The sequence below is a fragment of the Engystomops pustulosus genome, chromosome 8 (genome assembly GCF_040894005.1).
Source record: "Engystomops pustulosus chromosome 8, aEngPut4.maternal, whole genome shotgun sequence".
Taxonomy (NCBI): Eukaryota; Metazoa; Chordata; class Amphibia; order Anura; family Leptodactylidae; genus Engystomops; species Engystomops pustulosus.
This window is the reverse complement of record NC_092418.1, coordinates 33,315,336-33,330,732: the sequence shown is the minus strand read 5'-3', so window position 1 is coordinate 33,330,732 and position 15,397 is coordinate 33,315,336. Positions and strand designations below refer to the sequence as shown.

Sequence of the window (15,397 nt, the reverse complement as noted above, 5' to 3'; positions counted from 1 at the left end):
CAGTGTGACAGGCCAGACCAAAGGCCACACTGAATCTAACCCTGTGGCTACTATTCCCGCTAGTGATAGCTCTTGGACTTTGGGGACCCCTCCTATGCTACTTGTGAGATCCGTTTCTGGTCAGACAATATCTCGGTGTTGCTGCTGATTCTACACTTGGTGCGGTGCTACCCGCAATCCAACATTTGGCAGATAGCAAGACATGTTTCCTAACACTGTGAATGACATGGCCAATGCCCTGTATCGTTCCCAGTTCCAGATATTCTAGAGATCCACGTACTTATGGAATCTGGTCGGGAATGCCCTAGTTACCGAATCTGGTGCGGAATGCCCTAGTTATGGAATCTGGTCGGGAATTCCCAGACTATTTATGGAATCTGGTCGGGAATATCTAGAGCACCTGATGAATAATTCATTATCGGAGTCAAGGTGGTGGAAATATGCAGCAGCCTGGAGCTAATGGTTAATTCTCTCTGGCAGTACCAAACCCGTGGAGATGTCTTCTATCTTTATTTACACCCTAGATGGGCTATTCTCTAATACAAGGCAAGGCTTTTATCATCACTGGGCAAAAAGCTGGCGTAGCAGGATTAGCCTTTAAATCAAATGGTAAAAGGGTTGGGAAGTCTTGCACCACACTCCAGATTCCCGTAGACCATTGGTTTTGCGTTTGTCATCCCCATTTAAAGCGGTTTTTTCCATAGCCTTTTTCGGTCTCTCCGAATTGTCTGATTAGTCCCTTTAGCAGGTTAACTCGGGGTAGATTTTTGCATGGATATTATCCCTTTCCAATCCTCGATAAAGTCCATATCAGATACTTCAGACCCGATGTTTTGGGAAGGTCACCTGTCGGTATGTCCTGCCAACGGTTTTTAACCCAGCCCAGTGTTCCAGGTCCAGTGTCCCATGTTGGTTATGGCGCTCGGCTTCTCCCAGCGGGTAATAATTTCTTCATACAGGAGTCAGGCGTCCCCCTCATATCATTTCCAGTTCAATTAAGACCCCTACCTTATTAGGTTCTAATCCACAATCGGTGCAAAGACCACCGCCCACTCTTGCGGTATAAAATCTCCTGTTCAAATGGAAGTCCAATTGTTTTAATCTTTCATTAGGCCAGACCTTAACCCCTTAATTTAATTAAGCTTCCCCTCCTTTCCCATAGTTTTACTTTCTAATTTTCCAGGTTTTCAGCATGTTTGGTTAGTTTCTTGTTACACTGGGCGTTGCGGTAAATGTCGGTCCGGCCATACAGACTGAACTTATAACTGTCAATACACACGGGTGCACTGGCGTGTTATACACATAATAAGATGGTACCAGGTTGTAGCAGAAATAGTGAAGATCAGTCAAATCGGGCAAGAACACTCGGTTGTGATAATTTTGCTGGGGGTAACAACCTCAGTCGGCCAAATAAGGGGGATCTACTCCAAGAAGGAAGTTCTCTCGTTTTACCACATTTGAGGTCAATGTCACACGGTCTGCAGTTTTGGTGAGGAGTCAGAGATCATAAGGCAATCAGAAGAGCGGGTAACATTCTTTAAATAAGAATCTCTACACATGTGGCTTCTATGGCAGAGAAAGGCACAACTGTTATCCCTTAATGGTGGTTGGAGTTAATATGGACACGATTGGCTCAGACATGATTTTGCTCGGTTTTCTGGAGTTTGGCTGAGGAAGGCATCACCTTGGGTGTGTGGGAGGTCACAGCCGGTGTTAATTTTAAGGGGCTGCTCCGTGGCGGATTTTCACATGCCCGAAGGCGAGATGAAGGTGCCCACATGACGTCTGACGCCATTCGGGTAAAAGGTTTTTGCTCAAGAAGAAGCAAAGGGCCCGGATGGGCATGAATTTTGTTCCAACTATTTTGCATTTTTTCTATTGATTATTTAATTAATTAATTGTTTCTCTAAAAATAAATGCTGTGGCCCCCCCACATACCCACAATAAGTAACCTGGTGTGGTGTCCATTGATGGCTGGTTTAATTTTGGAGGATTTAAAATTTCCGGGTCAAGAGCCTGAATATTTTGGGATAAGTATACAAGTCCCTAGAGTCCATCCCTGTGGGAGGGCAGCCCCTATTGCACCCCCCTCCCCACTACTAGGCCCCATGTCCCATACCAGATCTGTTTGGCTACATTGCTCAAAGAAGTTTTTCTTGAGCTTGCAGAACTTGCCAAATACTTATTTTCTCTACAACCCAAGTGCAGGAGGCTTGTACTAAAATAGTCCTTTCACAGTATGAATAAATGCAATATAGTAAAATAATATTAAAAAACTGCCTTAAAACAAAATGGCCCAAATATATCAAAACTGCTGCAATTTGCCTTAGTGCCGTTTGCCCCAGTAATGTGCAGTTTGTGCCAGATAATCCAATAGTGATGCAAGCTCTTAGTTATTCTGGTCCGTTTTTAGGATAGTTGCACCATATTTTTCTTGGTCCACTTTGCATCAAGCTGTTGCGACGCAATTTATGTAGCAAACTACCACTGAGCACTAGCCTTTAGGTGGACAGTTTACTAAAGTGTCGGACAAAGTGCAACCATGACACTAAAGTGACGCAAACAATAAATACACGTGCAAGCTCCAAAGAAAGGGTTTTTAGAGCAAACTTAGACAAAATAATATATCTGGGCCACTGAATGTAGAAAAGTTGCAAAACAGCCAACAATAGAATAATTAAAGGGGTATTCTCATCTGGGCACTTACATTCAGTTTCCTTAATCTGCCATATATAAACATTTCTTCAATTAGATGTTATTAAAAAAAATGTTCCTGTGTGAAGATAATTTCTCATAAATGTAGCCATGTTGTCCCTTAGAAACGAGATAGCTTCCTCGGATACGGCCACCTCTGCTGGAGGGATTGCACAAAGAAACAAAAGGTTATTGTATATAAAATGTCTGGGAATTACTACATGTCGCACAGCCGTCCTGTGGTAATGATTGCTGAATCCTGGTGGTCCAGCAGGACTCCATAGCGCATGTCTGGCCACCGCTGCCAGAGTGTGACGTGGTCGTATCCGAGGAAGCTATCTGGTTTCTTAGGGATAACATGGCTACATTTAAGAGAAATTATCTTCACACAGGAACATTTTTTTTTATCAACATCCAATTGAAGAAATGTTTACATAAGGCAAATGAATTTAATTAAATGTAAATGCCCAGATGAGAATACCCCTTTAACCCAGCCGTCCCCGGAGCACAAAGGACGGTTGTAGTAGAGCGGATGTGACCACCTATGCTCAGCTTTATACATCCACTGTGGACAGGAGCTTGTGGGGTACGCCTGACTAAATAAGGAAGGTGCCCCTGGACTGGTGGCTGCTCTTTTCTATAGCTCAAGTTTAAGGTCAGGGATTGGTGACACTTTAATTAAAAGGGGTGGGTTTATTGCTTATCTCCACCCTGCTACCTCGTAATTATTCACGCCTACAGGCGCTAAGGATTTAAGCCGTGGCAAAGGGGTAGGTTCCTTCTCTTTTGTCAAGCCTGGCAAAGAAGCGTTCCCGCCCTCTCGCCCTATTTTTTGTTGTTTGTTTTTTGTTGTTAATTTATTGTTCTTCTAGTCATTCAAGTCACAGCTGGCGGAAAGTGAGCGATGGAGGTGAAGGCTCGGTTGGCTACCTTGGCAGCTGGGAGTCCAGCTGGCATACAGCGGCCGAGCCGATGGAACGATTTTACTATCAACTGCCTTTACGAGATAAAGATTTTTGAATTGTTATTTAAATAAAGCTGTGACCATCTTTTTTATACCCAACAAAAAGAGAGTCTGCATGGTTTTATTGTTATGTGTTTATTAATGGGGGATTTGTATTAAAGGGCCTGAGAGATGTTAATAATGTTTTGGTTGCTCATGCCACCCAGTCTGTGCTAGGGACACAAAGAAGCTTCATACATCCACTGTGGACAGGAGGCTGTGCTAGGGACACAAAGAAGCTTCATTGCTGACCAGAAGAGCTGGGGAAACGCTGCCTGGGAAATAATATAATAATAATTTACCCTTACAGGGCGGCTCATACAGTACATACAAGACTTCAAGAGTGTAAGGGCAGGTATGGAGAAATAGCGATAGACGGCCGGGGGAGGCCTGATACTTATATCCTGCTGATGCCTCCTTGCCGGCAGCCGCTGCTCCTTCTCCTCTTCAGGAATTGGTCAGAGCCACTGATTCTCCTCTCTCCACTCCCTGCAGTGCTCTCTCCGGCACAGTGGATCTTGCTTATACAGCCATGAGCGGAGGGAGCCAGAAGGTTGCGCCTTGCAGTCCCTGGCAGCCAGGACTTTTTGCTGTGATACAGCACTAAATGTGGCAGAGTTTGTGGGCCTGTAACCCCTTAACGCTCTGCGCCGTAGCTCTACGGCGCAGAGGTATAAGGGATGTATGAAGAGGGCTCACGGGCTGAGTCCTCTTCATACAGAGGTGGGGGTTGTTGCATATTGCAGCAAACCCCCACCGCTAATAACCGCGGTCGGTGCTTGCACCGATCGCGGCTAATAATCCTTTCAACGCCGCCGGCAAAGTCGCCGCCGGCGTTTAAAAGACAGCGGCGTCGCCATCTTTATTACGATCGCCACGCCCCCGAACGTCATCGGGGGGCGGCGATTGGTTGCCATGGTAGCCTCGGGTCTTCGTTTGACCCGAGACTATCTGGCATCTGCAGATTCGTTACAATGAGCCAGTGGCTCATTGTAATGAATGTGCTGCAAAAATGCCATATATTGCAGTACAGAAGTATTGCAGTATATGGTAGGAGCGATCTGACTATCTAGGGTTAATGTACCCTAGATGGTCTAAAAGATAGTGAAAAAAAAAATTAAACAAAAAGTTTAAAAAATAAAAAAAATTAATAAAATATTAAAAGTTCAAATCACCCCCCTTTCCCTAGAACGGATATAAAACATAATAAACAGTAAAAATCACAAACATATTAGGTATCGCCGCGTCCCAAAATGCCCGATCTATCAAAATATAAAAACTATTACGGGCGGCGGTGACCTCCGAGGCGGGAAATGGCGCCCAAATGCGACTTTTACACCTTTTTACATAACATAAAAAATGAAATAAAAAATGATCAAAATGTCGCACAGACCTCAAAATGGTAGCAATGAAAACGCCGCCTCATTTCGCAAAAAATGACCACTCACACATCTCCGTGCGCCAAAGTATGAACAAGTTATTAGCGTCAGAAGATGGCAAAAATTTTTTTTTCTTTTTTGTACACAGTCGTTTAATTTTTGAAAATGTATTAAAACACAATAAAACCTATATAAATTTGGAATCACCGCGATCGCACCGAACCAAAGAATAAAGTAGAGGTGTTATTTGGAACGAAGAGTGAAAGTCGTAAAAACTGAGCCCACAATTTTTCCACATTTGGAATTTTTTTTCAGCTTCGCAGTACACGGCATGTTAAAATAAATAACATCACGGGAAAGTAAATCACAAAATAAGCCCTCACACAGGTCTGTACACGTAAAAATGAAAAAGTTATGGATTTTTGAAGTTGGAGATCGAGAAATGAGCCGAAAAACCCTGCGTCCTTAAGGGGTTAATAAAGTATGTAGGAATGGGGCAGGATATCCCCATGCCCGCCTTCTCTTCCAGTCACCGCGCACCTCTATGGCCCCTCCATGACTAAAGTTACTAGGATTACTACATAGAACTGACTACTACCGAAAATTTCTTTATGTAGATCCATGCCAGTTTTTACCATTGATAGCACTCCAGTCTTTTTAACTCCTTCATGCTCCGGTCCAATATATCGGACGCTGAGCTCAGTGACTTCCTGGTTCTGTGGTTCGTGAGACAGGGTGATTAGTATATTGGGTGCATGGGGATGGCAAGGTAACACCTAACCACTGAAATCACAGGACCAATTTGATTTGTCCTGCGATGTTGATCACTGAAACTGGCCAATCAATACAGACTGATTGGCCCATTGTTTTCCCTTCCTCCCAAGCGGACATGTAAGTGCATTGTGAAGTAGGAGTAGTGCACGCGGTGTGTGGATTCATGATTTCTGGCGCACGTTCTTAATGAATCTGGCGCAGCATCATACACTGCCAGAGAACTTTTAGTGCAGTTGGCTTCATTCTTAGTAAATGTGCCCCTCTATATACACATATGGGGGTTATTTATCATACACCAGCACTCGTGCAGCCCTAAACATTAAGAGGGACAGTAAAGCCTCTGCACTCGTGGCCGCGCTTGAAGGTGGCGGATTGGGGAAAATAATCGCAAGTGCTAGCAATAAGCTAGAATTTGCGATTAGTTCTGGGCTTCTACACCATTGACGTGGCACAGATGCCATGATAAATATCCCCCATATAATACATATACATCTTATACTTAGACAAAAAGTACATACAGACTGGTGGAATGCAAAACTTACCCCCCAAGATATGGCCCAACCCAGCACTTTTATAGGCAACAAAACTCTGTTATCCCAATAACATAATATCCCCACATAATACTCAAATAGGTAAATCAGTAAACACCAAGTCTCATATTGGGTGGTGAGAAAACCGGTCACAGCATTTATTAGCATAATATTTTGTTTAACAATTTTCAAAGTAAATCTTAAAAAGGTAGACACTTGTATTGTGATCTCTCCATCTGAAGGAAAAACGGCTCAGGACTGCACTATATCCATCTGGACTCCCAGATGTCAAGTCGGTCAGACGAGCAAAGCAGCATTCTCTCATCTTCAATTTTACTCCTCCAGCTGTGACTTCAGAACTATAAGACACAGATACTCAAAACAGTAAAACAAAACAATAAATTAGGAAGGGAGGAAGTGCATCCGGTGAGTGCCCCAGTCCACAGAGGGAGAGGAGGAAACCTGCTAAACAAGAAAAGGGGGAGGAGGAAAGTGCACTGCACCAAAACCTCTACTATTAACGGGCCTTACATTAACCACTTCCACCACTACCTGCCTCCACCAGTCCAGGTGAACCCTTGATATACAGTCGGGCGTACACATACTATGTATAGAACATATACACACATATACAGCCAAGCATATGCATATACATGTATACACACATCATATTCACACATACAGCGTATCCACACACACCTACACAAAATAGACACACACTTACAGCAGATACAGACATATGGAATATACATACACATACATGGATGTAGTCACTGTCAGACAGTCTTCTTATCCCATGGGGACTGTCACAGATCTGACTCCATGGAGTCCAGTAGCTTGTGACCTCATGGGGAAGTTGTTCCTCCATCCTGCAGCCCCTTCCATGACATTTCCCATCTGGGCTGGTGGCTCCGCTCTGTGCTGTGAGGATGTGCCCTGTTATATACATATTATACTGTACAATGCACAGCATGTAACATGGGGCAGGGGGAGACGGCCTTCCCAGCATGTGATATGGAGGTACTGAGGTCTCACACTACTGGCTGAGTAAGTGACACCACCACCTTATTGTCACCACATGGAAAGACTTATCTCCAGCATCACCTACAGTACTTACCTAATCATCATCTGCATATGGAAATCTCTCTCTATCCCCAGGAATAATATATCCCATCATGTCTGTATATTCTACTAGATGTGACTATGTGTGAGCACAGACAGAGGTTGTATCATTGGAGCTTTGTGCACACTTTATACTTACACTATAACAGACATTATCCCCCGTCCAAATCTGACTTTTACCTGGTGGTTTATACATCATGGGCCCAGAGTTACTGAAGCCCCTGCGCCAGTTTTCTGTTGGACTTTGCACCTTCTTTCATGTGTAAACTTCTCCCACATGTATATAAGAAGTGTTCGCCACTGAAATGGGTGTCCGGTGCTCAGTCGGGCCGTGCGCCACATTTATAATGCAAAGTCCAACAGAAATGTGTTGCACGGCCTAAGTTGAAGGTGCACCAAAAAAAATGGTGCACTCTACCGGAGCAGTGCAGGAGGTGCCAGATTCATGAAAAATGGGCGAAAGAAATCCTGAATCTGGCGCCCCCTGCACACTACACAGGACACTGCACATAGTACAGACTGCACTGTTCTTAGTAAATGTGCCCCATAATGTTTCTATAAGCAGCAATCACTGGCTGATTACCAACCGCTCTATACTTATTCTATAGCTTTAAGGTTTTTATTTTACTTTATTTTATTTTATTCATACCAAATCAGCTCATCCTGTGCAGCGCATGTTCCAGTATTCTATGTACATAACGACTAGAAAGATCTACAGACCCAGAAGTTACTGGAACCAGTTCTGGAGAACATTATGAGAACATTTCTTATCCTGCTAAAAGACTAAAACTGCAACAATAACAATAGAGGAATGAGCACCTACCTCCTGTCAGCAAAGGACATTCTGCAGCAGACGTCTTCTTATCTCCTCTTTTTATTTTCTTTTTCTTTCTTTTATTTCTCAGTCCATGAAACACTGGATGGTTTGGATGGTGGTTGTATTTCATGGACTGAAAACTGCCGGGGTACGGTAGGAGGATGATATACTTTATTTCTAGGTGATAGTAAAATGTTCTGCAGAAAATAAATGATTAAGGCTTCTTTCTTTTAGCTTTCTTTTTCTGAATTAATAGTTTTACATTTTCCTTTATTTTTGGATGGATGGTTTGGATGGTGGTTGTATTTCATGGACTGAAAACTGCCCCAGGTACAGTAGGAGGATGATATACTTTATTTCTAGTTGACAGTAAAATATTCTGCAGAAATTACATGATTAAGGCTTCTTTTTAATTTACTTTTTTTATTCTCTATTTTTACATTTTCCTTTCTTTTTAGTTACTCTCTCTTTGTTTCTCTTTATTTTTCTCAGTCCATGAAACACTGGATGGTTTGGATGGTGGTTGTATTCCATGGACTGAAAACTGCCCCAGGTACAGTAGAAGGATGATATACATTATTTCTAGTTGACAGTAAAGTATTCTTCAGAAATTACATGATTAAGACTTCTTACTTTTGACTTTCTTTTTCTGATTCTCTATTTTCACATTTTCCTTTCTTTTTATTTTCTCTCTTTGTTTTTCTTTTCTTTATTTTTCTCAGTCCATAAAACACTGGATGGTTTAGATGGTGGTTGTATTTCATGGACTGAAAACTGCCTCAGGTACAGTAGGAGGATGATATACTTTATTTCAAGTTGACATTAAAATATTCTCTCTTTGTTTATCTTTTCTTTATTTTTCTCAGTCCATGAAACACTGGATGGTTTGGATGGTGGTTGTCTTCCATGGACTGAAAACTGCCTCAGGTACAGGAGGAGGATGATATACTTTATTTACAGTTGACAGTAAAGTTTTCTGCAGAAATTACATGATTAAGGCTTCTTTCTTTTGAATTTCTTTTTCTGATTCTAAACTTTTACATTTTCCTTTTTTTAATTTTCTCTCTTTGTTATTCTTTTCTTTATTTTTCTCAGTCCATGAAACACTGGATGGTTTGGATGGTGGTTGTATTCCATGGACTGAAAACTGCCCCAGGTACAGTAGAAGGATGATATACATTATTTCTAGTTGACAGTAAAGTATTCTTCAGAAATTACATGATTAAGACTTCTTACTTTTGACTTTCTTTTTCTGATTCTCTATTTTCACATTTTCCTTTCTTTTTATTTTATCTCTTTGTTTTTCTTTTCTTTATTTTTCTCAGTCCATAAAACACTGGATGGTTTAGATGGTGGTTGTATTTCATGGACTGAAAACTGCCTCAGGTAAAGGAGGAGGATGATATACTTTATTTACAGTTGACAGTAAAATATTCTGCAGAAATTACATGATTAAGGCTTCTTTCTTTTAAATTTATTTTTTTTATTGTCTATTTTTACACTTTCCTTTCTTTTTATTTTCTCTCTTTGTTATTCTTTTTTTTATTTTTCTCAGTCCATGAAACACTGGATAGTTTGTATGGTGGTTGTATTCCATGGACTGACAACTGCCCCAGGTACCGAAGGAGGATGATATACTTTATTTCTAGTTGACAGTAAAATGTTCTCTCTTTGTTTTTCTTTTCTTTATTTTTCTCAGTCCATGAAACACTGGATGGTTTGGATGGTGGTTGTATTCCATGGACTGAAAACTGCCCCAGGTACAGTAGGAGGATGATTTACTTTATTTCTAGTTGAGAGTAAAATATTCTGCAGAAATTATATGATTAAGGCTTCTTTCTTTTTACTTTCTTTTTATGAATCTCTATTTTTACATTTTCCTTTCTTTTTATTTTCTCTCTTTGTTTTTCTTTTCTTTATTTTTCTCAGTCCATGAAACACTGGATGGTTTGGATGGTGGTTGTATTTCATGGACTGAAAACTGCCCCAGGTACAGTAGGAGGATGCTTTATTTCTAGTTGACAGTAAAATATTCTGCAGAAATTGCAACTTCCCTTCCTCCTTCCTTTCTTCCTTCTTTTCTATTACCTCCTTCCATTCTTTCCTAGATCCTTTCTTCCGTCTTTCTCTGCTTCCTTTCATTCTCTCTATTCTCCTTTCTTTCCTCCTTCATTTCCTATTTCTTTCTTTCTTTCTTTCTCTATTTATTTCTTTCCTCCTTCCGTTCTTTCCTCCTCCCTTTCTTTCTTCCTTTCTCCCTTCCTTTCTTCCTTCATTTCCTGATTCCATTCCTCCTTCCTTTCCTCCTTCCTTTTGTCCTTCCTTTCCTCCTTTCTTTCCTCCTTCTTTTCCTCCTTCATTTCCTCCTTCCTTTCCTCCTTCCTTTCCTCCTTCCTTTCCTCCTTCCTTTTTTCCTTCCTTTTTTCCTTTCTTTCTTTCTTATTTATTTTTCCCCTTCCTTTCTTCCAAACTTTCCTCCATTCTTTCCTCCTTCCTTTCCTCCTTCCTTTTCTCATTCCTTTTCTCTTTCCTTTCTTACTTCCTTTACTTTTTACTTTCCTCCTTTCTTTCTTTTTCCCCATGTGTGAACATGCCCAAAAAGAACAAATGACATAAATAGTAGGACTTATAACAACCTTTCTTCTGTATAATGTCTACCTCTTGTAACACATCCTTCTGTAGAGCTGTTTGATGTCATAGCTATGGCTACTCATGTTCAAATATTCTATTACATCAATAGTGTCGCCATGAAGAAATTGCAGCCTTTAATAATCACTGGCTGACTAAGGCCGGGCTGTGCTCTAATACATCCTGGGTGTTACAGGATATAGTGGGAGGATGTGTTACTTTACTGTATTGGCACTAGTAGTGTCCATAACTATTTGGAAGAATAAAAATGTACATTGCAAATCAGTGCTCAGTCAATCCTACAGCAAAATGAATCTATCAGTATAATTAGTACAATAAGTTCAGGGCCTTGCACTTAAATAGTCCTAATTTGCACAGTACGAGCCAATTCAATATGAATAAAATAAATTAAATTAAATAAACGGCATTAACACAAAATGAATATAGAGCAGTTGCTAAACAGACAACAATTGGCTGAATATAAAAATTTAGCATCACATCATAAAGGCCACATTACACCGGATAATCTGGCGGTTCATAAGTTTTTGTGATTATTCCAGGGCTTGTAGCCAGATAAAGCCCTTATATATATATATTCCCCATTATGTTTTATAAGACATTGGGTGAAAGTCAGATTTGTACATTGGATACAGTCAGTTATCATCTACCTATAAAGCCTGTATGATAGTAACAATGATTTCCCCTGTGGCTGTGATCACTAATAGTCACATCTAGTAGTATATTAGAGATGAGCGAGCACTAAAATGCTCGGGTACTCGTTATTCGAGACAAACTTTTCCCGATGCTCGAGTGCTCGTTTCGAGTAACGAGCCCCATTGAAGTCAATGGGAGACTCGAGCATTTTTCAAGGGGACCAAGGCTCTGCACAGGGAAGCTTGGCCAAACACCTGGGAACCTCAGAAAAGGATGGAAATACCACGGAAATGGACAGGAAACAGCAGGGGCAGCATGCATGGATGCCTCTGAGGCTGCTTAATCGCACCATTATGCCAAAATTATGGGCAACAGCATGGCCATGACATAGTGACCGAATGAGGCTAGATAGCATCTAAAACATCCAATAATTGACCCTGACACTATAGGGGACGGCATGCAGAGGCAGAGGCAGCGGCAGCAGGCTAGAGAGTGTCATGGCGACATACCCTAAATGGACTCAGGCTTCAAACCAATGGGTGGCAGAGAGGAACCAAAGGAGGTGAGCAAGAAGCGCTCAAATAATATCGGTACATGATAAAAGTTTGCCAGTATATTTTGTGGATTACACAGCAGGGTGGCGACAAAGTTAACATGGAAGCCATGAAAACAATCCAAAATTCTGCCTGACACAGCTCGTTTGATAAGGGGACCATGTATGGAGGCAGTGAACTAGTAGTAGATTAAAGGTGCTGCAGTTAAAACTATGTTAGTTGGACCTTGGCATGGAGCTGGCGCTCCGCTGCCAGGCAAGCTTTCGCCAATCCAAGCCCCTGCCTCTAGGCTACTCCCCAAACAGCACTTCTAAGAACCTTTTGTATAAGATCAAGTGTAGTAGCGTTCTTAAAAGTTTGGGATATGGCGGGTGAGGGGAATGTAAACAGATGCGCAAGAAGCGCATGATGCGCATGGAGCTGGCGCTCCGCTGCCAGGCGAGCTTTCGCCAATCCAAGCCACTGTCTCTAGGCTACTCCCCAAACAGCACTTCTAAGAACCTTTTGTATAAGATCAAGTGTAGTAGCGTTCTTATAAGTTTGGGATATGGCGGGTGAGGGGAATGTAAACAGATGCGCAAGAAGCGCTGAAATAATATCGGTAAATGATAAAAGTTTGCCAGTATATTTTGTGGATTACACAGCAGGGTGGCGACAAAGTTAACAAGTTTAATGTGGAATGCCCTGTAATAGCTCTTGGGCGGTGTGCCTTTTATCGCCTAGGCTCAGCAGTTTGAGCACCGCCTGCTGTCGCTTAGCGACGGCACTGCTGCTGTGCCTAGAGCTACCGACTGATGGCGCCATGCCCACGGATGGTAATTCGGAGGAGGAGGAGGTGGAGGAGGGGTGGGAGGAGGAAGAGGTATAGTAGGCCTTTTTTAGACCTGGACCGAGGTAGGCCCCGCAATCCTCTGCGTCGGCAGTATATGACCAGCCCCAGGGTCAGACTCGGTCCCAGCCTGCACCAAGTTAAGTGTAGTAGCGTTCTTATAAGTTTGGGATATGGCGGGTGAAGGGAATGTAAACAGATGCGCAAGAAGCGCATGATGCGCATGGAGCTGGCGCTCCGCTGCCAGGCGAGCTTTCGCCAATCCAAGCCCCTGTCTCTAGGCTACTCCCCAAACAGCACTTCTAAGAACCTTTTGTATAAGATCAAGTGTAGTAGCGTTCTTATAAGTTTGGGATATGGCGGGTGAGGGGAATGTAAACAGATGCGCAAGAAGCGCATGATGCGCATGGAGCTGGCGCTCCGCTGCCAGGCGAGCTTTCGCCAATCCAAGCCCCTGTCTCTAGGCTACTCCCCAAACAGCACTTCTAAGAACCTTTTGTATAAGATCAAGTGTAGTAGCGTTCTTATAAGTTTAGGATATGGCGGGTGAGGGGAATGTAAACAGATGCGCAAGAAGCGCTGAAATAATATCCGTAAATGGTAAAAGTTTGCCAGTGTATTTTGTGGATAACACAGCAGGGTGGCGACAAGGTTAACAACTTTGATGTGGAATCCATGAAAACAACCCAAATTTCGACCTGACACACCTCGTTTGATAAAGGGACGATGTATGGAGGCAGCTATATAAACGACTTTTGGAGGTAGCAATGGAGACAACGTGTGGAGGCTGCTATGGAGACAATTCAATTTGGATAGTGCCTGTATGTGGCAGTCCAAAAAAGTTTTCAAACCAGAGGAGCAGGTAGGTGGCCCTCCAGAAAAATGGAATAGATTGAGTGCCTGTATGTGGCAGTCCAAAAAAGTTTTCAAACCAGAGGAGCAGGTAGGTGGCCCTCCAGAAAAATGGAATAGATTGAGTGCCTGTATGTGGCAGTCCAAAAAAGTTTTCAAACCAGAGGAGCAGGTAGGTGGCCCTCCAGAAAAATGGAATAGATTGAGTGCCTGTATGTGGCAGTCCAAAAAAGTTTTCAAACCAGAGGAGCAGGTAGGTGGCCCTCCAGAAAAATGGAATAGATTGAGTGCCTGTATGTGGCAGTCCAAAAAAGTTTTCAAACCAGAGGAGCAGGTAGGTGGCCCTCCAGAAAAATGGAATAGATTGAGTGCCTGTATGTGGCAGTCCAAAAAAGTTTTCAAACCAGAGGAGCAGGTAGGTGGCCCTCCAGAAAAATGGAATAGATTGAGTGCCTGTATGTGGCAGTCCAAAAAAGTTTTCAAACCAGAGGAGCAGGTAGGTGGCCCTCCAGAAAAATGGAATAGATTGAGTGCCTGTATGTGGCAGTCCAAAAAAGTTTTCAAACCAGAGGAGCAGGTAGGTGGCCCTCCAGAAAAATGGAATAGATTGAGTGCCTGTATGTGGCAGTCCAAAAAAGTTTTCCAACCAGAGGAGCAGGTAGGTGGCCCTCCATAAAAATTGAATAGATTGAGTGCCTGTATGTGGCACTCCCAAAAATTGTTGAAAACAGAGGACCGGGTCGGTGGCCCTCCAGAAAAATTACATGCATAAAGTACTATAGCTAGAGCCAGTGGGCCCTGTCAAAAAATAGCCAGTTTCCTCTGCTTTACTGTACAAATAGGAGGAGAAGGAGGAAAATGAGGAGGAGGAGGAGTGGATAAATTATTCAGGTTGAGCTTCCTTCACCTGGTGGAGATTGGAAATTATGAGAAATCCAGGCTTTATTCATCTTGATAAGCGTCAGCCTGTCAGCGCTGTCAGTCGACAGGCGTGTACGCTTATCGGTGATGATGCCACCAGCTGCACTGAAAACCCGCTCGGACAAGACGCTAGCGGCAGGGCAGGCAAGAACCTCCAAGGCGTACAGCGCCAGTTCGTGCCACATGTCCAGCTTTGAAACCCAGTAGGTGTAGGGAGCTGTGTGATCATTTAGGACGATGGTATGGTCAGCTACGTACTCCCTCACCATCTTTCTGTAAAGATCAGCCCTACTCTGCCGAGACTGGGGACAGGTTACAGTGTCTTGCTGGGGTGACATAAAGCTGGCAAAAGCCTTGTAAAGCGTACCCTTGCCAGTGCTGGACAAGCTGCCTGCTCGCCTACTCTCAATCGCTACTTGTCCCGCAGAACTACGCACTCTGCCGCTAGCGCTGTCAGAAGGGAAACACTGTTTCAGCTTGTGCACCAGGGCCTGCTGGTATTCATGCATTCTCACACTCCTTTCCTCTCCAGGGATGAGAGTGGAAAGATTTTGCTTGTACCGTGGGTCCAGGAGAGTGAACACCCAGTAATCGGTGCTGGAATAAATTCTTTGAACGCGAGGGTCACGGGATAGGCAGC

The 15,397-nt window shown here is 42.9% G+C and overlaps 1 long non-coding RNA gene across 5 annotated transcripts in view; it reads right to left on the bottom strand.

Annotated features, from left to right (window-relative positions):
• LOC140075104 (uncharacterized) overlaps positions 1-15,397 on the bottom strand; it is a 140,036-nt gene that overhangs the window by 113,289 nt on the left and 11,350 nt on the right. For 4 of the 5 annotated variants that reach the window (XR_011849348.1, XR_011849344.1, XR_011849346.1 and 1 more), the window contains exon 1: positions 8,326-9,916. The exons of the other annotated variant lie outside the window; for it this stretch is intronic. This is a non-coding gene — a long non-coding RNA (uncharacterized lncRNA). Of the gene's footprint in view, positions 1-8,325; positions 9,917-15,397 lie in introns of those variants that run through there. 5 annotated transcript variants of the gene reach the window in all.